At 38.2% G+C, this 27,290-nt stretch overlaps 1 pseudogene; it reads left to right on the forward strand.

Annotated features, from left to right (window-relative positions):
• The first annotated feature begins 5,633 nt into the window (after positions 1 to 5,633).
• On the forward strand, positions 5,634 to 26,360 carry LOC144377652 (high mobility group protein B1 pseudogene; annotated as a pseudogene).
• Positions 26,361 to 27,290: the final 930 nt, after the last annotated feature.

The following is a 27,290-nucleotide window of genomic DNA, read 5'->3' on the forward strand; positions in this document are numbered from 1 at the left end:
AGGGATGCCAGATCAAGGAAATACTACATCCATAGTATAATGGAATAAGTTTGGACTTTATTAAGTAAAGAACTATTAGAGTTAGTGATCTGAGGGTGACTCCATGACTGAGTCATGGATGAACAGAATGCTCCTTTCTAAAGATCTCTTATACTTACCTCTGTAATGTGTCATTCCTGTAGGAAGAACGCACAAACAAACCTGAGAAAAAAACACTTCCTCAAACAACTTTCTGACTTCAAAGTGCCCTCCTTCCAAATATAGCTTCGGGGATCAAGATTCCCAACCAGGGCTGGTTATAAATTTGTGGGACCCAATGCAAAATGAAAATTTAGAGTCCATTGTTCAAAAAGCATGGGAAATTGCAAGTGAGTAGTATAATACAAAGTCTGCTTTACAAAATATTATATTAATTATAAACACAATAGGCTTTGCAGTGATACACAAGTAGCAACAGCGACTTAAAAAGTACAAAAAACAATTAGTGTCATAAGCTTATATAAATGATAACTGATATTACTTTGTAAATATTATACCTTGACCATAAGATATTTCTGGCTTGTTCTGCAATTTGATTTGTAGGTCAGCATTTTAATGTTTCTGCTAGCATTTTCTGTAATTTGTAGAAACTGAAAGAAATTTGATGATTTGTGTATAATAAATAATGCTTGTCTATGCATCCCATCACTGTTCCTTCAATTCCAATTAAATTAATATTGAGGTTATCTTCTGTGTTAATAATTGGTTCATTCAAATTTTCATGTGAAAACACTATTCTTTATCAAGTAGCTATCATTACACTTAATTTCTGTTTCTAAGTCCATAGATATTCATTGTGAAATGCAGTCTCAATTTTCAAAATTAGAGTTTCTAAACTTTTCTAAGGATTCTAACAATTCTCCTAAATGTTTTATTGCAATGTCCATTTTTTATGTTTTCATTTTGTACAAATTTACTAAAAACGTATATTGTCACACTTTTTGAGGACCCGAAGAGCACCAGAAAGCCTGTAGTGGGCACCTGCACTTGGAATGGGTGGAACAACTGTGCCCTTGAACATGAACTTCCATGTGCTCCTGTCCCAAAGCCCCATGAATCTTCTCATGCAGGACAGCAATAACAGAACATTAAATCAAGCATCTGCCCCTTTCTGAGTGGCAGGCCCTGTGAAACCTTACAGGTCACATGCCCACAAAGCTGATCCTGCTTCCAGCATCACTGGAATTGCCTAAATGTCTTTGCCTTAATCTCAGAGTCCTACTGTTTCCTAGTTGACCCCTTATGTTAACATAAAAGACAGCAAGGTGGAAATTAGGTTCACATTGTAATTGATCCAAATACAGGTTTAAACTTTGTGGTTGGTTTTGAGAAGTCTTGCCTGTGACTACGGCAGATGAAAGTTGCTTTGGGGGTAGTGCTGGAAGATTTTTGCTTCCTTTCCCAGACCCTAAATGAGGTCAGAAAATCACGAGTAACAGACTCATTAAAAAATGCAAGGAAGAGCAGTGGATTTTCATATAACAAAAGGAAAAGATTCAGCAGTTTTCCCTTAAAGGATGCCATTTAGAAATAATTAAAAGAATATTTTCATCAGTGATGTATGTGAACACATTTTAAAATTTTGTGAATAGATATGATCTACATTTTTGAGTTTTCTACACTAGCTAGCTCAAAGCACAAGCTCTGTTGTCATATTTCTGAGTGGGAATCCCACCCCAACTTTACAAGTTAGGAAATCAGGGAAATCACTTCTGCTCTTTCCTGGATTTTGTGCAAAGTAAACAAATATTGTCAGGACTAGAGTCATATATGAACAACCTAGAGAGGTGCCTAACACTCCAAGACAGGTAGGAGTTTTATATATGTTATGAGTTTCAGGAGTGAAAAATCTGAATACTAACATGGAGAACAAATATACTCATGTACATAGAGACATCAAGAAAGAGCAAAAATGTGCACATTTTCTCCTGGAAATTTAACAATCTTCTATTTGCTAGAATGCATTAAGACATCCCTTTTTAATTTTGTTAACAATCAAGTCTTTTCATCCAAGTAATTTAGATTTCATTTATAATCTCAGCCAGGGGATCTGTTTTAACAGTACATTGGGTCCTGACAACCTCATCAATTGTTTTAGTGTTTCCTTATTAGAAATTTTTCCTGCAAAAGGTTTCTAGGAGAAAAAGGGTCCAACCCAAGTGTGATGACACTGTTGAGAGGTCTCCTGTTAGTAGAGGTGACAGGGCTAAGACATGAATCAGGACACCCATAGCTGTGCAAAGGCTGCTGAGAAAGTCCTCCCTGAGGCAGAGGCTGTGGCTGCAGCTGCAGTTTGCAGACAGGCTGCAGGTCCCCTGGGAGCACTGTGACTCCCTGCACAGAGGTAGGTGCCTGAGTCTTCCAGCTGGGAGGTGGAGATGTGCAGGTTGCTGTAGCGCTCCTGAAAATTCATTGTTGCCTTTAACCTTCCCTCCTGCTTTGTCCCTGAAGTCAGGAAAAATAGACTGATAAGCCCACCCCCAGGATTCTGTCGGAACCACTGCACTCTGTTCATGGTGGTGGAAATATTGCACCTCAGAGTAGTGCTGGTTCCCTCCTGGAGCCTCAGGGCTGAAGGACTCTGCTCCACCTGCTGCCCTCTCACCCCTGCTTGGAAAGAGAAAAGCAAACACAGCTGGTGTCACTGGGGAATCCATGACCAGTTCACAAACCTGCAGAATATCCCAGGACACACTCTGAGGATGGAGCACAGGGAGGGGGCTTGGTGCCAGCTCTCCCTGCCCTCCCTCACACTGTCAGCCCTCCAACACCCCCAGCCCCATCTGGGAGGATCCCAACTCACAGCAAAGCTGCACCCACAGAAGCCCCAGCAGAGCCCCCAGTCCCCTCTGCATGGCTGCTGGCCTGGCTGCTGGCTCTTCTCCCTGCTCTGCAGGTGTCAGGTCTTGGGCCAGACAAGCTTGTTCTTCCAGGCAACAGGTGCCACCTATCTCCCTGAGCACCAGTCACATCTGAGCTCTGTCCTGCCCCTAACAGGAAACTAAGAAGAGCCTGTAAGAATCACAGGAAGAGTAAGCTCATTGCTCATGTTACATAGTTTGACAGTAATTTTCAGAAATGAATTATATACAATTAAGAATTGTGTATTAATAAATAAACATAATTTCTTGAAATCAAAATATCATCATTTGCTAGGCACAGTCGTGCACACCTGTAATCCCAGCAGCTTGGGAGGCTGAAGCAGGAGGATTGAAAGTTCAGAGTCATCCTTAGCAAAGGCTAGGCACTAAGCAACTCAGTGAGTTCCTGACTCTAAATAAAATATAAAATAGGACTGGGGATGTAGCTCAGTGGTCAAGTGCCCCTGAGTTCAATCCCCGGTGCCCCTCAACCACCAAAAAATCGTGATCTGCATAGGAAACATTTGCAACAAGAGTTAGGTTAATTAAAATAAAAGCAGATCATGTGTATGATGTCCACCCTGTTTATTCTCTACCTTTCCCCTTTTCCTATCCAACCTTTTCCCTATACTTAGCAGACTCTGATCATGACACAAGTTAATAGTGTCCTCTCCCTGTTCTTCTTCTAGTTTTGTTCTGTTTTTTTCCTATTATTCTTCTCATCTATTTATTCTTGTTCCTTCTATTCTCCAAGAAGGTACATGAAAAGACTGAATATCAGATTTATTAGAATAATTTCTAGATCAGCAAATTTGGGGAATTTTATTCATAAAAAAATTAATGAAAACAGACGATGGTGATGATTTCTATCAAGCTTCTATGTTCAGGGTGCCCAGTAAAATTCCAGTTCCCTCCCCTCTGCTCAGAAAGTCACTCTCCCAATGGAATTACACAGAAGGGCTCCAGTGAATATAGAAATGGGTTCCAGCTTCTGAGGTTTTATATAGAATGGAAGAGGTGAAGACCTGAGATGAATTTACACCAGCACTCCCTACCCCTGCCTCTGACCTGACTGGATCTTGTGTTCTCTGGTCTCCTCTCTGGGTTCAGCTCTCTGAGATCTTCAGATAAGTCAGTCCTAGTGTGGCCTGGGGTGCCCCCTGGTGGACTGAAACCATCAACACAGGTCACTGAAGACCAACCAAGTCCTCAGCAGTCACTCAACCCAGTTCCACTCACTGTGGTTCCGTGGTGCAAAAGATGCAGATGTTCAGAAAAAAATAACTACTTAGATTGCATGGGAATGAATGCAAACCTTTTTACATAAACACAATAATATAATCATTTATTCTCATGTTCAAGTATTAGGTGCTCTATCTAGATACCCTTTAACCGATGAAAGGATAAAGAAAATGTGGTGGATATACACAACAGAATATCATTCAATATTAAAGAGAATGAAATCATGGACTTTGAAGGTGAATGGATGGAGCTGGAGAATAGCAGGCTAAGTGAATAAGCCAAATCCAAGATTCAAAGACTGAATATTTTCTTTGATAAGTGAATGCTAATATATAATGGGGGCAGGGTAGGGGAGAATGAAGGAACTCTGGATTGTTCCGAGGGAAGTGAAGGAAGAGAAGAGGCTGTAGGGATGGGAAGGACAGTGGAATGTGACAAACATTACTAACCTATTTACATGTATGATTACAGTACCCGTGTGACTCTGTACCGTGTACAGCCAGAGGAAGTAGAAGTTGTGACCATTTGTGTACAATGTGTCAAAATGCATTCTACAGTCATGTATAACTAATTAGAACAAATTGAAAAAGAAAAGAAAAGGAAAAAATAAACAAAAGAAATTGTGAGATACACACACACACACACACACACTCACACACACACAATGGAGTTCTACTCAACCACGAAAAAGAAGAAAATACCATGCTAAGTGAAATCAGCCAAACTCAGAAACACAAAGGTCAAATGTTTTCTCTCATATGCAGAAGGTAGGGTAAAATAAAGGAAAGGGTGAGGAAAAGATAATTTCATAAAGAACCAAATACAAATAAAAAAGATAAGTGGAAGGAAGCCTAGTAGAGTAGAGGAAGGAGAAGATGAGGAGGGAGTAAGGAGCCAAAAAGGTGGGATCACGAACCAAAATCTATTTCCATGCACACATGAGTTTATCAGGATGAACCCACTACTCTGTATAACCATGAAGCTCTAATTTTTAAAAATCCATTGTGTTACACACCATGTTTTCTTTACGGCTTCTTCCAGTGATGGGCACCTGGGCTGATTCCATAGCTGGGCTATTGTGGATAGTGAAGGTAGGCATGCGGGTGTCTCTTTGTATGTGACAATACCTTGGATCCTGTTTTTAGTTTTTTTCAGGAATCTCCACACTATTCTCCACAGTGGCTGTAGTAGTTCACATTTCACCACCAATTTCTTCCCAACATATGAAGGCTCCTTTTTCTCCCATCTTTGTTAGCATTTGGGATGGTCATGGTGGTGCTTGTTGTTATTATTTTGTTCTGTTGTGTTTTATTTGATAATGTCCATGCTGACTGAGATAAGGAAGAATCTCAATGTAGTTTTGATTTCCATTTCCCTGATGGCTGAAGAGGTTAGCCATTTCTCCCTGTGTTTACTGGCCTTTTTCTAGCTGCCTTCTCTGACAAGATGAGCTGGGCTCAAAGGAGCAGACTGCAACATTAAACTAAGAAAATGGTGAAGAAATACGCAACACATGAACGTGAGTTTCTCAGGTTGAGGGTAGGACCACGCTTTGATCTGAAGGATCAGCTTCCACACTGGACAGCACTGGATAGAGAGAGAGCAAGTACCAGGGATCTCTTTATTTTATAGGGGGAGAGAACACTCAAAGAAGCTTCGATGGAATGTTCTTCTCCAAATAAGGCAGGGGATAGGGCTTCAAAGGGTGGAATCTTGCTTCTTGATGTCTTGAGGTCAGCAGATTGATTGACATCTTGGCAAGTCACACCCATCTCAGGTGCTGTGTGGGATCACAGGCAGAGTGAGAGCAAAGGTGCACTTGAGTTACACATCCCAATCAGCGTGCAACTCCATACCTGTCTCCTCATATTGCTCCAATGCACATAGCTCACACGACAGCCCATGGATGGCTCTCAATACTGGCCATTTGTACTTCTGCTTTTGAGAAGTATCTGATCAGATGATTTGTCTATTTATGGACTGAATTTCTTGTTCTGTTATTTCTGTTATTGAGAACTTTGTGGGGTTTTTTTAATACATTCTGGATATTAATCCCCTGTGAAGTGAATAGCTGTCAAATGTTTCCCCTATTCTGCATGTTGATTCTTCACTCTTCACTCTGTTGGTTGATTCCTTTGCTGTGCAGAAGGTTTTAAATTTAACATAATCCCATTTGTCAATTCTTGAGTTTAGTTCATGAATAATTGGAGTTCTATCAGAAAATACATGCCTGTGCCTATATTTTGAAGTATTTCCCCTACTTTCCTCTAGTGGTTTCAAAGGTTCTAATCTAACATTAAGGTCTTTGGTTCATTTTGAGTTGATTTTGTAGAGGGTAGGAGAGGGGGATCTAGTCTCATTCTTCTGCAAGTGGATGTCCAGTTTTACCAGCACCATTTGTTGAAGTGGCTGCCTTCTCCACAGTGAGTATTTTTGTCACCTTTGTTGAGAACCAGTTGGCTGTAGACTGTGGGTTTCTTTCTGGGTCCTTTAATCTATTCCATTAGTCTACATCTGCTTTTACACCAATACTACACAGTTGTTGTTACTATGACTCTGTGGGATATGTGGAAGTCAGATGTTGTGATGCCTCCAGCACTTTTTACTCAGGATTCAGGGTCTTCTGTGCTTCCATATTAATTTTAGGATTGTTGTTTCTAATTCATTAGTTTTCTAATGTCATTAGTATTTTGATGGGGATTAAGTTGAAACTAGATCATTTCTATTAAAATGATCATTCATTGAATTTTATTTATTCTTTTTAGATATACATGATAGTAGAGTGAATTTTGACATATTATACACACATGGAGTATAACTTATTCTAATTAAGATCCCATTCTTGTGGTTGTACATGATATAGCATTTCACAGGTGGTATATTCATATATGAACATAGGAAGGTTATGTTCAATTCATTCTACTGTCTTTCCTATTCCCATCCCTGCTCCCTTCCCATCATTCCCCTTTGTCTAGTCCTGTGATTTCCTATTCTCCCTCCACCCTTATTGTGTGTTAGAATCTGCATGTCAGAGAGAACATTTGGCCTTGGGTTTGGGGGGATTGGCTTATTTTATTTAGCATGATAGTCTTCATATCCATCCATTTACTGGAAAATGCCATAATTTTATTCTTCTTTGTGGCTAAGTAATTTTTAATTGTATATATACCACATTTTCTTTATCAATTCACCTTTTGAAGGGCACCTAAGTTGGCTCCTTGGCTTAGCTATTGTGAATTGAGTTACTATAAACATTGATGTGACTGTGTCACTGTAGTATGCTGATTTTAAGTCCTTTGGGTATAAACCAAGGTGTGGGATAGCTGGGTCAAATGGGAGTTTCCATTACAAGTTTTCTGAGGAATCTCCATACTGCTTTCCAGAGTGGTTGCACCAATTTGTAGTCCAATTGTAATATATGAGTGTACCTTTCCCCCCACATCCTCTGCAATCCTTGTATCTTAACTTCATAGTGTAAGAAAAGGTGCAGGTCACAGTGAAAGGATGCACGTGAGCTCAGAAGTGAAACAGGATAGTGTGTGTGTGTGTGTGTGTGTGTGTGTGTGTGTGTGTGTGTGTGTTTTAGAAGATACACCCCCTTGTTGGTAAGGTTAAAAACTCAGCAGATTGTTGACCTATTCTCTCAAGTCAGTACTGTAACTCTGCCTCTGTCTTCTTTTCTAAGACACTTGTCAGCTGTCAATTGGTCCTTTGTAATTCTAAAGAATAGGGTTTTTTACAAGCTCATTTTTACCCTGTACATCATCTTGCTTGGAAATCCATTAATCAGAAACCATTCAATGTTATTGAACTGTTATGTCTTTACACTTGTGGCTCCTATTGTAATGCTCTTAGGCCCCCCCAGGGCTGTAGCCCAATGATCAGCCGAGCCCCCACTGGTGTTTCACATTGCTTTAAAAATAAAAAACAACTTAAAATAAGAGCCTCAGCACCACATCTGAAACTCCAAGAGCCTCCAGAAACTATGGTTGAAGAATTTGCCAATTACAGGGTTCTCCTGCCCACACATTATATACACCTCTGAGGAGCACAGTATGCCAGGGCCCAGCTGCTGGGGATTCTGATGTAATTGATCTGAGGAGAGTACCAGCCAAGAAGCTGGTTCCTTTTAATTTTTTTTTAATTTGTTCTTTTTCTGACAGCAGAATGTATTTTGTCATATCATATATACATGGAATATAAAGTCGAATTTTTGTGGGTGTACATCATGTGGAGTTACATTGGTGGTGAATCATATATGAAAATAGGAAAGTTATGTCCAATGCATTCTACTATCTTTCCCATTCCCATGTCCCCTTTGTCCCCTCACTCCACCTTGTCCAATCCAGTGAAACTCCACTCCCTCCTCCTATTGTGAGTCAACATCTTCCTATCAGAGAGAGAACATTTATCCTTTGGTTTTAAGGGGATTGGCTTATTTCAGTTAGTGTGATAATCTCCAGTTCCATCCATTTACTGGCAATGCTGTAATTTCTTTCTTCTTTAAGGCTGAGTGTGTGTGTGTGTGTGTGTGTGTGTATAATTACAGTTTCTTTATCCATTTATCTCTTGAAGAACACCTAAATTGATTCCATAGGTAAGCTATTGTGAAGTGAGCTACTATAAACATTGATGTAGCCACACCACTATATATGCTGTAATTTTGGGTATAAACTGAGGAGTGGGATAACTGGGTCAAATGGAAGTTCCATTTCAATTTTTCTGAGAAATCTCCATACTGCTTTCCAGAGTGGTTGTACCAATGTGCAGTCCCACAAGCAATATATGAGTGTACCTTTTTCCCCACATCCTCACCAACATTTATTGTTACTTATATTCTTGATAATTGCCATTCTGACTAGCGTGAGACAAAACCTCAGTATAAATTTGCATTTCTCTAAGTGCTAGAGATGTTGAACATTTTTTTGTATATTTGTTGAACATTCATATTTCTTCTTCTATGAAGGGCCTGTTCAGTTCCTTTGTCCATTTATTGATTAAGTCATTTGTGTTTTTTTTTTGTTTTTTTGGCATTAAGTTTGTTTAGTTTTTTGGATATCCTAGAGGTTAATTCTCTATCCAAGGTGCAGGTGGTAAAGATTTTCTCCCATTCTGTAGGCTCTCTGTTTATGTTATTGATTGTTTCCATTGCTGTGAAGATTTTTAGTTTTATACCATCTCATTTATTGATTCTTGGTTTTGCTTCTTTTGCATTAGGAGCTTTAATGAAAAAGTCAGTCCCTGAGCCAACATGATGGAGAGTTGGGCCTGCTTTTTCTTCCACTAGGCTCAGGGTCTCTTGTCTAATTTGTAGTTCCATATCCACTTTGAGTTGAGTTTTGTGCAGGGTGAGAGATGGGGGTCTGATTTCAATTTGTTAACATATGAATTTCCTGTCTTTCCAGCACTATTTGTTCAAGAGGCTATCTTTTCTCCAATGTATTTTTATGGTGCATCTCTCTAGTATAAGATAACTGTATTTATGTGGGTTTGTCTCTGTGTCTTCTATTCTATATCATTGGTCTATGTGTATGTTTTGGTGCCAATATCATGACCTTTTGTGTAACTATAGCTCTGTGCATAATTTAAAGTCCAGTATTGTTATCCTTCCTGCTTTTTTTTCCTTTTTTATTTTATTAATTGATTTTTTATATATGACAGCAGAATGCATTACAATTCATATTATACTTATAGAGAACATATTTTCATATCTCTGGTTGTATATAAAGTATATTCCACCAATTTGTGTCTTCATACATGTACTTTGGATTATGATGTTCATCACATTCCACCATCATTTCTAACCCCCTGCCACCTCCCTTACCCTCCCACCCCTCTGCCCTATCTAGAGTTTCTCTATTCATCCCATGCTCCCCCTCCCTACCCCACTATGAATCAGCCTCCTTATATCAAAGAAAAAATTGGGGCATTTGGTTTTTGAGGATTGGCTTACTTCACTTAGTATTATCTTCTCCAGTGTTATCTATTTACATGCAAATGCCATGATTTTATTCTCTTTTATTGCTGAGTAAAATTCCATTGTGTATATATGCCACATTGTTTTTATCCATTCATCTACTGAGGGGCATCTAGGTTGGTTCCATAGATTAGCTATTGTGAATTGTGCTGCTGTAAACATTGATGTGGCTGTGCCCCTATAATATGCTGTTTTTAAGTCCTTTGGGTATAGACCAAGGAGAGAGATAGCTGGGTCAAATAGTGGTTCCATTCCCAGTTTTCCATATTGGCTGCAATAGTTTGCAATCCCACCAGCTATGTATGAGTGTGATTTTTCCCCAAATCCTCCTCAACACTTATTATTGTTTGTATTCTTAATAGCTGCCATTCAGACTGGAGTGAGATGATATCTTAGAGTAGTTTTTATTTGCATTTCTCTAATTGCTAGAGATGATGAACACTTACTTTTTCATATATTTGTTGATGGATTGTATATCCTCTTCTGAGAGTATCTGTTCAGGTCCTTGGCCCATTTATTGGTTATTGGTTGGGTTATTTGTTTTTGTTGTTGTTTTGTTTTGTTTTGTTTTTTGTTTTTTTGTTTTGTTTTGTTTTTTGGTGTTTAGCTTTTTGAGTTCTTTATATACCCTAGAGATTAGTGCTCTGTCTGATGTTTGAGGGATAAAAATTTGCTTCCTGCTTCACTTTTCTTACCAGAGGATTGCTTTGGCTATTCTGGGCCTGTGATGTTTCCAAATGAATTTCATAAATGCTTTTTCTATTTCTATGAAGAATATCTTTGGAATTTTAATAGGAATTGCATTAAGTCTGTATAGTGCTTTTGGTAGTATGGCAATTTTGACAATATTATTTCTGCTTATCCAATTACATAGGAGCTCTTTCAATCTTCTATGGTCTTCAATGTCTTTCTTTAGTGTTCTGTAGAGGTCTTTCACCTCTTTTGTTAGATTGATTCCCACATATTTTATTTATTTATTTTTTGAGTCTATTGTAAAGGGGGTAGTTTTCCTAATTTCTCTTTCAGTTGATTCATCAGTGATGTATAGGGACACAATTCATTTATGGGTATGTAAGGAGCACTCTAAGAAGCAAGCATGCAGACAGCAGGAGCTGACAGCTAACTTAGACATGTGATGACCCACCTGTCCCCTTATCCTTGTGCCCCTTCTGCATGTAGCAGAAGGTAGGATGGCCGTAAAGATGACAGCAAGGCAATGCAGCTGGGAGGGGACCTATGTGCCTCACAGAAGCACAACTCCCTGGAGAGAATCACTCAGGGAGGCCAACACTTGGAGACTCCCTGAAGCCTTCTACCATGGCAGGAGCACTCTCCCCCAGCGCTGCTGTCTGGTCAACTCATGGAGGGAGGTGACTACAGAAGCACTCTGCCACAATATCATCCATGCTACTCTGCTGTCACTGCAAAATCAGCTGTCACTCCTGTTCCTCACAGAGCTACAAGCATCTGACATCTCAGCAGCCAAGAGACGTCCATTTCCAGGTGGAACGTGGTCTGTTACTTCTGAGGCACTTGCTGCCTGGGTGGAATGAGAATAGTACTGTTCTCTGTGTGTTAAGAGTGTGTTCAATGTACCTGCATTTGAAAAGCACCTGGCTCTAGCCTAGTTCCTCCACAGCACTCATGACAGGGTGTTAATTTTATATCCTACTACTTTGCTGAATTCATTCATGAGTTTTAAAAGCTTTCTAGTGTCATTTTTCAAGTCTTCTAAATATAGAATCATGTCATCAGCAAATAAGGATAGATTGAGTCAGTATATATAAGCTGTCTGTATATCACCAACTAGACTATTATGATTAATAAACAGCATTGAGTTCCTGTGAGGCCCTGTTAAGCAACAGGCTCTGTTATGAATGATAGGATATATTAGTGAATAAATCAGACTGAAATTTCTGCTCTCCTGGAGCTTTCACTTTACTGAGGAAACAGAGTAAACAAAAATGTGATAAAAATAAATTGTATAGCCTGTTAGTAGTAAGTGCTGTGGAAAAAGCAGAACAAGGTAATGGGGATTGAAAATGTGTGTTTTTCTTCAACTGGAATGTTAGTGAATGACCCTGCCTTTTCTCTTTTTGTAGATGTCATAGCGGGCACCGCGTATTTATTTTAATGCTGTATGTTGTTCACTGCTGTTGTTGCTGTTGTTTTCCTTTTTTTCTGAGGGGGGCTGGGAAGTGACTGAGAAACTACAAGTTCACAGGGTAGAGACTTTGCTGCTGAGCTATACCCACAGCTCAGCCATGGGCCAGCACACTTGTTCCACAACAAATCAACCCACCTCAAGCTTCAGAAATACTTTAACACACAGAATAGGGAAGATGAAAGAAAGAAAGGAAGAAAGAAAGAAAGGAAGAAAGAAAGAAAGAAAGAAAGAAAGAAAGAAAGAAAGAAAGAAAGAAAGAAAGAAAGAAAGAAAGAAAGAAAGAAAGAAAGAAAGAAAGAGAGAGAGAAATAAAGAAAGAAAGAAAGAAAACCCCAAACCAACAACCAGGAATAAAGTAGGGAGAGCTGGGGAGGACCTCAGGTCCCACTCTTAGACATCTGCTCCTACAACAAAAACAGAGGTTTCAAGACACAGGCTCAGAAGAACTCACATGTTGCAGCAGCTCTCCAAGACTGAATTAAATTAGCATTTCTGCAGTAGCAAATTGTGACATAGGCAATTAAATTTGGATTATGCTGTTCCTAGGTGTTGAAATTAAGTTAGAGCAACAGTGCAGGACTTATTGCAAAAGAGATAACCTACACCAGAAGACACTCTCATAAAAGAGGAAGAGAAATCCATCTTAACAGATGCACAAACCCAAGAACTCTGGAAACATGAAAATAAGGCTCCCCATAAAATTTACAATCCTTTTTTTTTCACAAGTTCCAGTTCTAATTTATTTATTTATTTAATTTTTATTTTTTTTATTAATTGCTCAAGACACTACAATGATCTAGACATCATACATTTGATTCAAATTCATAATCCTTCAGCAAAGGAGTCAACAGATAGGAAGAGGTATGAAAATCCAGAGAAACACTACCAAAAATAGTTTATTAAAATGATTAATAAATTAAAAGAAAATCTGATGAATGAATTAAGAGAAACACTGTGTCTGCCAGAAGAAAGCATAGAGAACACTCCAACATATTGGCATAAGCATCAACCTCCTTAAAAAGAATCCTAAAGCTCAAGAAATAAAACCAAAATTCAATAAGTGGGATGGAATTAAATTAAAAAGCTTCTGCACAGTGAAGGAAACAATTAAGATCATGAAGACAGAACCTACAAAACAGAGGAAAATTTTGCCAGCTAGTCCTTCAACAGGGGCTTAAAATTCAGAATAAATAAATAACTCAAAAACCTTAACACCAAAAAAATCATTTAATAACCAAATTAATAAATGGGAAAAATTCTAAGTATAATTTCTCAAAAGAAGAAATACAAATGATCAAGGAATAAATGAAAAAAACTTTCAACATCCCAAGCAATCAGGAAAATACAAATCAAAACAACACAGATTTCATCTCACTCCAGTAAGAATGGCAACCATCAAGAATACAAAGAACATTAAGGGGAGGAGTAGGGGGATAGGAAGGGCAGCAGAATACAATAGACATTATGATTGCTGTATGTATACAGGTGACTCTATGACCAGTGTGATTCTGCAATCTGTACAATTAGAAAAATGAGAAATTATCTCCCAATGATCCAAATGTATGAATTGCCAAGATCATTGTAATATCATAAATAGCTAATAAAAATAAATAAATAAATAAATAAATAAATAAATAAATAAAAATAACATAAATTGCTCACAAGGATGTGGGTAGTACACTTATACAGTGTTCATAAAAATGAAAATTAGGACAACCATTTTCAAAATCAGTGTGGACATTTCTCAAAAGATTAGGAATAGAACCACCACATGATTCAGCTCTCCCACTCTTTGGTATTTATCCAGAAGATCTTAAAGCAACATATTATAGTAACTTATGCGTACCAATGTTTATAGCAACAAAATTCATAATAGCTAAGTTATGAATCAACTTAGGTGCCTTTCAATGAATGATTGGATAAAGAAACTGGGGTATATATACACAATGAAGTTTTACTCAGCCATAAGAAGAATGAAATTCTGTTATTTGTGGATAAATGGAACTGGAGAATGTCATGCTAAGTGAAATAAGCCAGATTCAGGAAAACAAGGGTCAAACGTTTTCTCTCAAATGTGGAAGCTAGAGAGAAATTGGGAAAATGGAATTCAAAAGGAAGGTTCTTGTGAAAATGAGGAAAGAACACCAAAGGAGTAAATGAAGGGGATAAGAGGTGAGGCCATGGGAAAGTAATGAGGGGATAATATCTAACAGATTATGCTGTGTCTATGGATGACTAGACCACAATGAATCTGACACATTGGCCACAAGGAATAGTGAATATATAGAATGCACTAATTAAAAAATAATAATAGAGAGCAGATCAGTAGAATAGAACTAATGGATTAGGAGAAGGAGAGGGACAGGGGAGGTACTGGGAAAACAGATTGATAAAATTATGTTATATGTATACATGAATATGACATAATGAATCCCATGATCATGTATAATTATAACTCACCAAAAAATGTCTTACTGGGGAAAAAAGCATATCCTCCATCCCTGCTCTCTGGCATTCTTCAGGATGTTGCTTGTTTTAGAAATATTAGATTCTGAACCTCAGAGCTACTTGAGAACCACATATTTGAGCCCATTATTTTCAGAGGAGAAAGCCGAGATCTACAAACCTCACAAGTTTTTCAGTCATTCAGTCAGCATCATAGTTCTGAGACTGATGAAGGATCCCCTGCTCCTGGGCAATCCAAAGCCCTTCCCTCACACTTTGTGCCTTTCAAATGAGCTCCCCCCCCCTTTTATTTTGCAGGAGATGAGTCAAGTCTTTGGGGAAAGCACAGTCATCACCTCTGTTGACTGGAAGAAGTTACGAGTTTACATATAGGAAGCTGTTGCCAGGATGCTGCTGTGAGCCAGGGCACAGAGGTATATATTGAAAATAAATTATATCAGGCAATCAAAGAGGTAGGTGGCTGAGTCTGCAGGCTGGGAGGCTGTGATATGCAAGGCAGTCTGTTTGGTGTGGTATCAAAGGTGACTCTCAGTCTTCCTTTCTGTTTTTCATGCTCATTTTTATGCACTAGTATCAAGAAGAGGCCTCCCCATGTATCTTGTCTGTACCATTGGAAGGACTCTGCAGAATAATTTTTATAGTAACAGGTCAGAGAAGCATTTTCACCCTCCTGGATGCTGCAGACCTGAGGATTCTGTTCCACCTTTTGGCCATCAGCCCCTGGAGAGAGCACAATGGCAGAAAGGAGGGTTAGTCACCACATTTAACAACCCTAGGAGTCAGCTTTCTTCCCACAACCCCAGATACAACCAAAGATGGAACTACAACAAATCCTTGCCCTTCCCCTCTGTTCTATGTGGTGCTATGTCCCTGGATCTCTCTGTCCCTCTCACCAGGAAAGCACCAAGTCACTGTCCACATGAAGCCACATCATCACCAGAATCACCAAAACACCTCCCAGGAATGTGGCCTGGTTTGTGGACTCAGCCTCAGTCAGAAGCCATTGTCTTCAGAGTGGGTGCTACTGAGGTTCTTCTATCCCTAGGAGGAATGTTCTGCCTTTCTACCAACCAATCAGCATGTTCAGCCTTTTGTTTACACTCACTGGCCAAATCCAACTCCAGAGGGAGATTCTTTCCAAACTTGAGAAAGGCTGGATGAATTGACATTCCCTCCAACAGTGTGTAAGAATCCTTCATCTCCACTTCTTAACCAGCATTTGTTATTTATCATCTTTTATATAATAACTATTCTAAATAAACTGACATGATATCTCAACATGGTTTTGACTTGTATTTACCTGACTGTGAATGCAGTTGACCATATTTCATAAATTTGTTACCCAACTGAATATATTCTGACAAGTGTCCATTCATATCCTTAGGCCACTTTGAATTGAATTATTCAGTTTTTTATTAAGTTCCTTATATACTCCTTTGTCAATTGAAAGTTGACAAACATTTTTCTCTATTCTCTAGTTTGCCTTTTCACATTTTGGATGCTTTCCTCTGCTGTGTAGAAAACTAGAATAGCCACTATGGAGAACAATGTGGATGTTTCTGCAAAAACTAAAATAGATCTACAGTAGAATACAGCTATCCCATTTCTGGGTATATATTGACAATAAATGATATGAGGCTATCAAAAAGACACCTATATGCCCATGTATAGACTGCATCATTCACAATAGTGTGTTGAGGTCTGAAATCAAGTCAAGATGGCGCCTGGCACTTTGCCAGGAGGAGTGGTCTGTGAAGCAATGCCAGGGAGCCATTAAGATGATGAGGATTCCTTATTGGTTGACTGCTGTATCTAGTTTATGTTAATTGAGTTATGCTGTGTGTAATTAGTTAAGTATATATACCTCTACTGTCCGGCAGAGAGGTGGCTCCTGCTATCTCGGGTGCTCGCTACTTTGAGTTCTCGCTCAGTTCCTGTTCACTCGCGATAAAGTAGTTCCTGACTCAACCTTCAATTTGCTTGTCACCTGTCAGTTATTTAACCCTGCCAGACTATGGCAATAGTGAAGAAACAGAATCAACCTAGATGCATTAATGGATATATGGATTAAAAATGTAGTATGCATACAAAATATATTATTATTCAGCTATGAAAAGCAAAGATATACCATCATTTGCAAAATGGATAAAACTGAAGACATTATGTTAACTGAAATATATCAGACAAAGAAAGAAAAATACAAAGTGCTCTCTTCTATATGTAGATTCTTTAAAAGGTCCTTTGGAAAATATAATAGTAACAACTAAAAACTGGGAAGTGTGAGGGAATAGAGGGAGGTTGGATATTGGGTACCAAAATACAGTAAAGTTGAGGTAGTAGTCACAGTGGGGTGACTTTGGTTCATCATATCACATTATATGTTTTCTGAATAATTAGAAGAGAGAAAAACTTCAAATAAAAAGTAGTGATTGAAAATGTAAATATTAATAACCCTGATTTGATTAGTTTATATTATATACATGAATTGAAATATCATAATATTCCTCATATGCCAAATTATTACTTGCTAATCAAAATTGTTTTAAATGTTTAAGCTGATGGAAATGTTAACTACCTTGATCTGATCATAGCACACTGTGTCAATGTATCCAATTATAACACTCCACCCCAACAAGTCTGTACATTTTTAAAAAATTGAGAAAGGCTCTGGGGTATTAGGAAACTCTGTCCTCTTGTGTTCAGGGGGTTGTTAGGCTAAAAGAATAGGCCCTAGAGCAAGGCTTCTCAGAGGATGAGCGTAGGAATCGCCTGGGGATTTTGTTAAGAGGAAGATCCTAATCCCTTAGGTCTGATATGGTGCTGGACAGTCCAAGTTTTATCAAGTTTTCTGGAGATGCTGATGATGCTGGTTCTCAGAGCACATCTGTAAGTAGCAAGCCTGCTGAGTCTCAGTGCTTGAAGTGGAATTTGCAGTATTAAGGTTGGACTTGGGACAAATGACCAGGTTTCCCAGAGCTCCATTCCATTGCCCAGTTGAACTATTCTGATCCAACCACACCCATGAAAGGTTGTCATGTATTCTGGATAATGTAAATCATAGGGGAGCCCATGGCAGAATCTCAGATCTGAGTAGTGAACCTCCTCTTGCTACCACTCCTGGACTCCCATAGGAAGTTCATTGACTTGAAAACAATTTTTCTTGATATTACTGGACTAGCATAAGTAGAAACTCAGTTTAAATCCACCAAGAATTCAAAGGAGTAAGAGTTTTTTCCAGTTCATGCAGAATTCCTTCTGAAGAAGTACTTCAAAATAGTTTCTTTTTTTAATGTACCAGTCTTCTGATGGTTTATGTTAGAATTTCTTTCTTTCTACTTCACTTTTGCCAGGATGGATGTACTGTAGTCATTTCCTCAAATACATTTAAGTTCTTCTGAGGAGAGATGGCTGAAGAGATGGATGGATGGAAGAAAAAGAGTGGGCTGGAGTATAGTCGGAGATCAAGAAGGATGGAGAGTTTGGATCCAGAAAACAGAAGCTTTTAAATGCTGAGTGAGTTTGTAGGTTACTTATTAGCAAAGAATTACTGAGGCTTTTGAGTAAGTGGGTAGTGTTATAAAAGTGGAATTCTATACACTTAGTGCTCATCCATAAGAATAATTGGGAGAGAAAGGTTGGTGGGCACTGTGGAAGAATTGGTTAAGAGATTGTGCTCCAGCCTCAAACACACTTGGCTTTGAAACCCAGCTACTTCATTTAATCTCTCTGAGTGAGCTTGGTAAAGCTACTTAACAGTCTCCAAGTATCAATGTCCCTTCTGTAAAATGGAATGCTATGAAGAGGGCTATATGGGATAATGCACATAAAATGCTATGAATGTGCATCATACACAGTAAGAACTCAATAAATGTGCACAATTGGTATAAGAATATGACTTCAGTAAAGGCTGCACAACCAGTCAGGAGGTATCTCTGTCTTCTCTGGGAATTGAACCCAGGCAACTGTACATGCAAGGAAAGCACTCTACCAACTGAGCTATATATCCCCAGCCCCAGAAAAACTTTTAATTAAATAAGATCCACATTTTGGAAAATGAGTAAAATCACTAGTTATCCTATCAATCAAAGATCTGTGCTAGACCAGGCAAGGTGGCTCATGCCTGTAATCCCAGTGGCTCAGAAGGCTGAGGCAGGAGGATTATGAGTTCAAAGCCAGCCTCAGCAAAAGTGAGGTGCTAAGCAACTTAGACCCTGTCACTAAATGGAATACAAAATAGGACTGGGGATGTGGCTCAGTGGCAGAGCTCTTGCCTAACATGTGTGAGGCATTAGGTTCCATTGTCAGCAACATATATAAATGAATAAATAAAATAAAGGTCCATCAGCAACTAAAAATATATATAAATTTAAAAAAAAAAGATCTTGGAAAGTCACTTTACAACTGTGGTACTGTTCATATTTCTACCAAGCAGCAATGGCAGAGTTGATGTGATTATTTTTCATTACCTTCTCAGTAATCACTATGGATGCATTTTGTAAACACCATTTATTTTTTACATAATATTCCATTGAGGTCATTAGGGATTTCCTTGTAATCTTAGACACTTTGGTTTTCAGGTCTTTTCTGTTAATTGCTTGCCAAAATGGCTTACAAATTTACTTTCCTACCAAATTTACCTACTTCAGTGCTTCCTTTCCAAATTCTCTTTCTCAATTATTAGAAGAGAGAAGCTCAAAAGTTTCAAATAAAAAGTAATGATGAGAGATAAAAATATTAATAACTCTGATTTGATTAGTATATAGTATATAAATGAATGGAAATATCATACTTTCCCACATATGTCCAATTATTACTTGTTAATCAAAACTGTTTTAAATATTTAAGCTGATGGAAATGTTAAATACCCTGATCTGATCATAGCACACTGTGTCTATGTATCCAATTCTAACACTCCACCCCAACAAGTCTGTACAATTTTTAAAAATTGAGAAAGGCTCTGGGGTATTAGGAAACTCTGCCCTCTTATGTTCAGAGGGTTGTTAGGCTAACAGAATAAGCTCTAGAGCAAGGCTTCTCAGAGGATGAGCATAGGAATCACCTGGGGATTTTGTTAAGAGAAAGATCCTAATCCCTTAGGTCTGATATGGTGCTGGACAGTCCAAGTTTTATCAAGTTTTATGGAGATGCTGATGATGCTGGTTCTCAGAGCACATCTGTAAGTAGCAAACCTGCTGAGTCTCAGCGCTTGAAATGGAATTTGCAGTATTAAGGTTGGACTTGGGACAAATAACCAGATTTTCCAGAGCCTCCATTCCATTGCCCAGTTGAACTGTTCTGATCCAACCACACCCATGAGAGGTTGTCATGTATTCTGGATAATGTATAGCACAGGGGGGCCCATGGCAGAATCTCAGATCCGGATAGTGAACCTCCTCTTGCCACCACTCCTGGACTCCCATAGGAAGTTCATTGACCTCAAAAGACTTTTTCTTGATATTACTGGACTAGCATAAGTAGCCACTCAGTTTAAGTCCACCAAGAATTCAAATCAGTAAGGGTTTTTCCAGTTCATGCAAAATTCCCTCTGAAGAGGTACTTCAAATTGTTTTTTAATATACCAGTCTTCTGATGCTTTATATCAGAATTTCTTTTCTACTTCACTAATTCCACCTGGATATACTGTAGTCATTTCCTCAAATACATTTAAGTTCTTCTGAGGAGAGATGGCTGAAGAGATGGATGGATGGAAGAAAAATGAATGGGCTGGAATATAGTGGGAAATCAAGAAAGTTGGAGAGTTTGGATCCAGAAAACAGAAGCTTTTAAATGCTGAATGAGTTTCTAGGTTACTTGTTAGTAAATAATTACTGAGGCTTTTGAGTAAGTGGGTAGTGTTATAAAAGTGGAATTCTATACACTTAGTGCTCATCCATAAGAATAATTGGGAGAGAAAGGTTGGTGGGCACTGTGGAAGAATTGGTTAAGAGATTTTGCTCCAGTCTTAAACACACTTGGCTTTGAAACCCAGCTATTTCATTTAATCTCTCTGAGTGAGCTTGGAAAAGCTACTTAACAGTCTCCAAGTATCAATGTCCTTTCTGTAAAATGGAATGCCATGAAGAGGGCTAGATGGGATAATGCACATAAAAATGCTTTGAGAGTGCATCATACACAGTAAGAACTCAGTAAATGTGAACAATTGATATAAGTCTATGACTTCAGTGGAGGCTGCACAACCAGTCAGGAGGTATCTCTGTCTTCTCATTTGAAGTTTAGGTAACAGGAGCAGCATCACCAAACTTTAAAGCAAAGAGGAATTTAGAGAATTTATAGAACAAATAGATTAGAAAGACTTCATATGTTTGTGTGTGTGTGTGTGTGTGTGTGTGTGTGTGTGTGTGTGTGTGTGATGTGTGGTGCTGGGAATTGAACCCCGGCGATTGTATATGCAAGGCAAGCACTTTACCATCTGAGCTATATCCCTAGCCCCAGAAAGACTTTTAATTAAATAAGATCCACATTTTGGAAAATGAGTAAAATCACTAGTTATCCTATCAATCAAAGATCTGTGCCAGGTTGGGCACAGTGGTGCACACCTGTAATCCCAGTGGTTCAGAAGGCCGAGGCAGGAGGATTATGAGTTCAAAGCCAGCCTCAGCAAAAGTGAGGTGCTAAGCAATTTAGTGAGACTCTGTCTCTAAATAAAATACAAAATAGGTTTGGGGATGTGGCTGAGGGGCAGAGCTCTTGCTTAGCATATGTGAGGCATTAGGTTCCAGTCTCAGCACCATATATAAATGAATAAATAAAACAAAAGTCCATCAACAACTAAAAATATATAAATTTTTTTTTTAAATCTTGGAAGGTCACATTACAACTGTGGTACTGTTTATAGTTCTACCAAGCAGCAATGCCACAGTTGATGTGATCACTTTTCATTACCTTCTCAATAATCACTATGGTTGCATTTTATAAACGCCATTTATTTTTTACACAATATTCCATTTAGGTCATTAGGACTTTCCTTGAAATATTAGACACTTTAGTTTTCAGGTCTTTTCAGTTCATTGCTTGCCATAATGGCTTACAAATTTACTTTCCCACCAAATTTACCTATTTCAGTGCTTCCTTTCCAAATTCTCTTTCTCATTTTTATAATTACTATTCCTATTTCTATAATTAAAACAGTCTTCAACTAACCAGTTAGCAGTGCTGTGTGCATTATCCAGTCTCTTTTACGACACTGTGCTGGAAGGTATAAGGGACTAGAGGGAAAGTTTATTCCTGAAATTTTTCAGGCATGTTTCCACATCAGTACCTTTGCCCTTTGTCTTTACTCTCTGCCTGCAATGCTAGCCCTTCAAATAACCATATGGTGTACCTCTGTACTCCCTCTTTGTCTTGACTCAAATGTCACTTCTTTGTGAAAACTGCCTAAATCTCTTTTCTTTCTTTGAGATTCAGCCTCTAGCACCCTCCCTGCATGAAAAAAGAGAGCAGCTCCCTGCTGAAGCAGTGCCATCTGGTGTCAAGCTAAACTATTTGGTGATTTTTGCCCACTCCTGTCTGTCTCTCTTGTTCTTGGGTTAAATGGTGGCAACAGGGGCTACCTTTGCTGAACCAAAGCCAGTGAATTTCCCATAGCAGTAATCATGCCATAGAAGATTCAGGAGAGCTGGCTGGTTTTTGAACTAATGTCCTGCCTGATGTGAAAGTGATTGATTTGAAATGACAGATGTAATATATGAGGTGATTTGGGCTGAAGAGTAGTTGGATACTTTGGAAACGAAGCTTGACTTATTGCACGAGGTGGGAGATTTTTCTCTACTAAGTGAAATTGTGTTTATTATTCTATTCTTTACTGTATTAAAGAGATATCATGAGAAGTGAGAACAAGAGTCATTGATGGCCAGGCACAGTGGTGCATGCCTGTAATCTGAAGGAGTTGGGGGGCTGAGGCAGGAGGATTCCAAGTTCAAAGTCAGCTTCAGCAACTTAGTGAGGCCCTAAGAAACTTAGTGAGACCTTGTTTCTAAATAAAAAGTAAAAAGGGCTGAGGGTGTAGCTCAGTGGTTGGGTGCCCCTGAGTTCAATCCCTAGTACCAAAATAATTAAATAAAATCTTTGGTAGAAAAAAAATAAGCCATTATAGGGAAAATTGTGTTGTAGATGCCTTTCATATTATCTACCTCCCAACCTCTCCCAACCTTTCTATATGGGAATTCACTGAGTTCTCACAGTAAATAGCAAGATAGATCATAGATATTTATTTGGATTCTGCTCTGTAATTGCAAAATACACCCGAGAAGAATGTTGTGAGCTTTGCCTTTGAATAGAATCCACTGCAATATTTGATTGATTCTCCCAATCCCCAATATTTTATAGGGAGGATCCAGTTGAGTACCTGCATGTATGTCTTCATTTAATTCTTATTGGAACTCTTTGAGGTCAGTCACACCTTCCTTTTGCACAGCAGTGCAACAACATTCTTGACACCACAGTCATTTCTAGCCTGTTATTCATTAGCTCAGTGATATTGGCAGATTACTTAATAATTTTAATGCTTAATTTCTTCATTCCTCCTGTGGGTATTGGTAGTATCAACTAAAATGGTTATTATGGGAAGCAAATGAGATAATGAATGTCAATGCTTAGCCCAGTGCCAACAGAAAGTGACAGCTTCCTTAAAGAAAATGCAATTGAATATGTGAGAGGTGACATTTCTTACCCAGTGTTTTAGTCAACTTTTTCACGACAGTAACTAAAGGACCCAATGACAACAACTGGAAAGGGAGAAGGTTTATTTAGGGGCTCATGATTCCCTTTGGGGAATTTGTACCTGGTTTGGCATCTTTTTCTCCAATTTCCTTGAGATCCTTTTGAAATCAGTTATGTCACCATCACTGAAACATCCAGCCACCTGCTCTGGGGACACTGTTTCTCCATAGGCAAAAGTTTGCTCTTTAGGAGCCCTCCCAGATGCTACACCCTAGATAACAAGAAATGTTAGAGGTGCCCTTCAAAATCAGGAAAAGTTAGTTCTTGTCTCCAAAATATTAAAGATAGGAACAATGAAACCTATTACATAGGGTGTTGATGTGTAAATTAGATAATGATTCTGAAATGTGTCATAAATACAGAGCCTCACATTTAGTAGCTCAACAAACATCAACATTGCTTTTTCTTAGTAAAACCTGCCTTTCCTTCAGTGCCAAACTCTATGGTTTCCTACTGTTCTTTTCTTCTTTCCACATGTTTGAAGCATCTGGAAAATTTTCCCTTGAAGGTCATCATTATTTTTCCCTATCTTATTGGGGTCTCAGTTCCTCTTGATTACACTAATACACTCAGGATGTTGAAAGAAAACAGATGAACACTCAAATGGAGTTTTATTTTCATTTCCCCAATGGTAATAATTGGTGCTTTTTGTATGCTTATAAGATACTGAGGATCATATATCTAAAATGGCTAAAATTTTGTCATTTTATTGTTTCTTTTATTATTGGTTTTAAGAACATCCTGCGTTAGAGTTCTTTTTCAAAAATATTCATTACCAAGCAGTATGTTATATATCTATAGTCCAGTCTCTGGGGAGAGTGAGGGTTGAGGATTCTGTAAGCTCAGGAGTTCAGGGCCATCATAGGCAACCTAGTGAGAACCTGCCTCAAACAAAGAAAGTAAGATGCATTACAAATACCATTTTCCAATCTATGAATATACTTTCCATCTTGTTAACAAATTTAGTAAAGTAACAGATTGTAAAGTTATAAGGTTATAAAGTTAATATAAATAAATGAATTGCTTTCCCATACTCTAATAATGAATCTGCTGAAATACAAGTTAGGAAAACTATCCCATTTACAATAACTTCAATAATAAAAAATAAAATACTTGGAGCCTGATCTAACAATGGAAGTTAAGGACTCTAGAATGAAAATTATAGAACACTGAAGAAAGAAAATAAAGAAGACCTTAGAAGATGAAAAGAATTCCGATGTTCTGGAACAGGCAATTCAATATTGTCAAAAAAGTCTGTACTACCTAAAGCATTATACAGATTCAATGTAATTCCCATCAAAATACCAATGGCAGATTGGGGTTGTAACTCAATGATGGAGTGCCTGCCTCACACATGTGAGGCTCTGGACTTAATCCTCAGCACCACATGAAAATAAATAAATAAAGTAATGATATTGTGTACATCTACAACTAAAAATATTTTTAAGAATACTAATGTCATTCTTCACCGAACTAGATAAAAACATTTTAAAACACAAGAATAAGATAACCAGAATAGCTAAACAATCCTGAGCAAAAAGAACAATGTTGAAGGCATCACAATACCAAACCCCAAATTATGCTACAGAGCTACAGTAACAAAAACAGCATGGTATCGGCACCAAAACAGATTACAAAGATCAATGGAATAGAATAGAAGACAAAACCATGTAAATACAGTCACCTGATGCTCAATAAAGGTGCCAAGAACACATGTTGGAGAAAAGACAACCTTTTAAACAAATGTTTCTGGGGAAACTGGACATCTATTTGTAAAGAATGAAACTTGATCTCTATCTGTCATCCTACACAAAAGTCAATTCAAGGTGAATGAAATACCTCAGAATATGTTCAGAAATTCTGCAACTGCTAGAAGAGAACATGGGCTCAACATATTGGCACAGGTATCAACTTCCTTAACAAGACTCTTAAGGCACAAGAAATAAAACCAAGAATCAATATTGGAACATTAAATTAGAAAATTTCTGCACCACAAAGGAAACAATTAAGAGTGTGAAGACAGAGCTTACAGAATGGGAGAAGATCTAGGCCAACTACTCCTCAGATAGGTAATTAATATCCAGAATATATTAGGGACTCAAAAAACTTAACACACACACAATTGATAAATGTGCAAAAGATCTAAACAGACACTTCTCAAAAGAAGAAGTATAAATGGCCAATTAATATATGAAAAAAATGTTCAACATCTCTAGCAATCAGGAAAATGCAAATCAAAATTAAGCTGAGATTTCATCTCACTTCAGTCAGAAAGGCAATTATAAGAATACAAATAATAGCTGGCTCCCGCTCTCACGGCAATTGCAGTACATTGAACTCCATAGAGACAGCACCTGGGCAAGTGAGAACCGGACGGGTACTGGGCGGCTCTGTGCCTTGATGAGGAAAAATAACTAACCATCAAAGGAGATCCTAAGAAGCTGAGAGGCAAAATGTCATCATATGCATTCTTTGTGCAAACATGCTAGAGGGAGCACAAGAAGAAGCACCCAGACGCTTCAGTCAGCTTCTCAGAGTTTTCTAAGAAGTGCTCAGAGAGGTGGAAGACCATGTCTGCTAAAGAGAAAGGAAAATTTGAAGACATGACAAAGGCAGACAAGGCCCATTATGAAAGAGAAATGAAAACATATATCCCTTCTAAAGGGGAAACAAACAGGAAGATCAAGGATCCCAATGCACCCAAGAGGCCTCTGTTGGCCTTCTTCTTGTTCTGTTCTGAGTATCTCCCTAAATCAAAGGAGAACATCCTGGCATATCCGTTGGTGATGCTTCAAAGAAACTGGGAGAGATGTGAACTAACACTGCTGCAGATGGTAAGCAGCCTTATGGAAAGAAAGCTGCTAAGTGAAGGAAAAATAACCTTGCCTGGTACAGTGTGGGGGTTGTAAATTGGCATGGAAATTTAAAGCAGGTTCTTGTTGGTGCACAGCACAAATTAGTTATCAGTTGTCTCTGATGCAGCTTATATGAAATAATTGTTGTATCACTAACTGAATACCACTCTGTATTTGTTAAAAAAATAAAAAGTTGCAGCTGTTTCCTTGACATTCTGAATGCTTCTAAGTAAATACAATTTTTTAAAAAGAGTACAAATAATTAAAAAAAATGTTAGTGAGGATTTTAGGGAGTGACTACACTCACACATTGTTGGTAAAACTACAAATTAGTACAACCACTCTTGAAAGCAGTTTAGAATTTCCTCAAAAAACTAGGAATAGAACCACCATATGATCCAGTTATTAACCTCGATATATATCTAAAATAATAAAAATCATCCTACTATAGGGATGCAGGCACATCAATGTATAAAGAAATTGTGATATATGTACACAATAGAGTATTAGTAATAAAGAAAATAAAATTATGGCATTTGCCAATAAATGGATGGAACTGGAGACCATCAGGTTAAGTGAAATAAGCTGGATATAGAAAGTCAAAGATCAAAAGTTTTTTATGATATGAGGAAGTTGGACCAAAATAAGGGGGAAACGAAAAAAGAAGAGAAGGAAATCCTGTGAGAATAGAAGAGAGATCAGTGGAATACAGGAAGGGGATTTAGGGGGAAGGAAGAGATTTGGGAGAAGGGAAGAACTGTGTAATGGGTCTGACCCAAATTTCCTATGTACATAAATGAATATACCACAGTGAATCTTACCTTTATGTATATCTACAAGGCACTAATTACAAGAAAAAAAAGAAAACTATAAATAAATAGAAGAAAGATCAGTGGAGGAAAAGGAACATGGAGAGGGAGGAGTAGGAGGAAAGGAGAAGTACT

Source organism: Ictidomys tridecemlineatus, chromosome 5 (genome assembly GCF_052094955.1).
Source record: "Ictidomys tridecemlineatus isolate mIctTri1 chromosome 5, mIctTri1.hap1, whole genome shotgun sequence".
In the NCBI taxonomy this organism is placed as follows: domain Eukaryota; kingdom Metazoa; phylum Chordata; class Mammalia; order Rodentia; family Sciuridae; genus Ictidomys; species Ictidomys tridecemlineatus.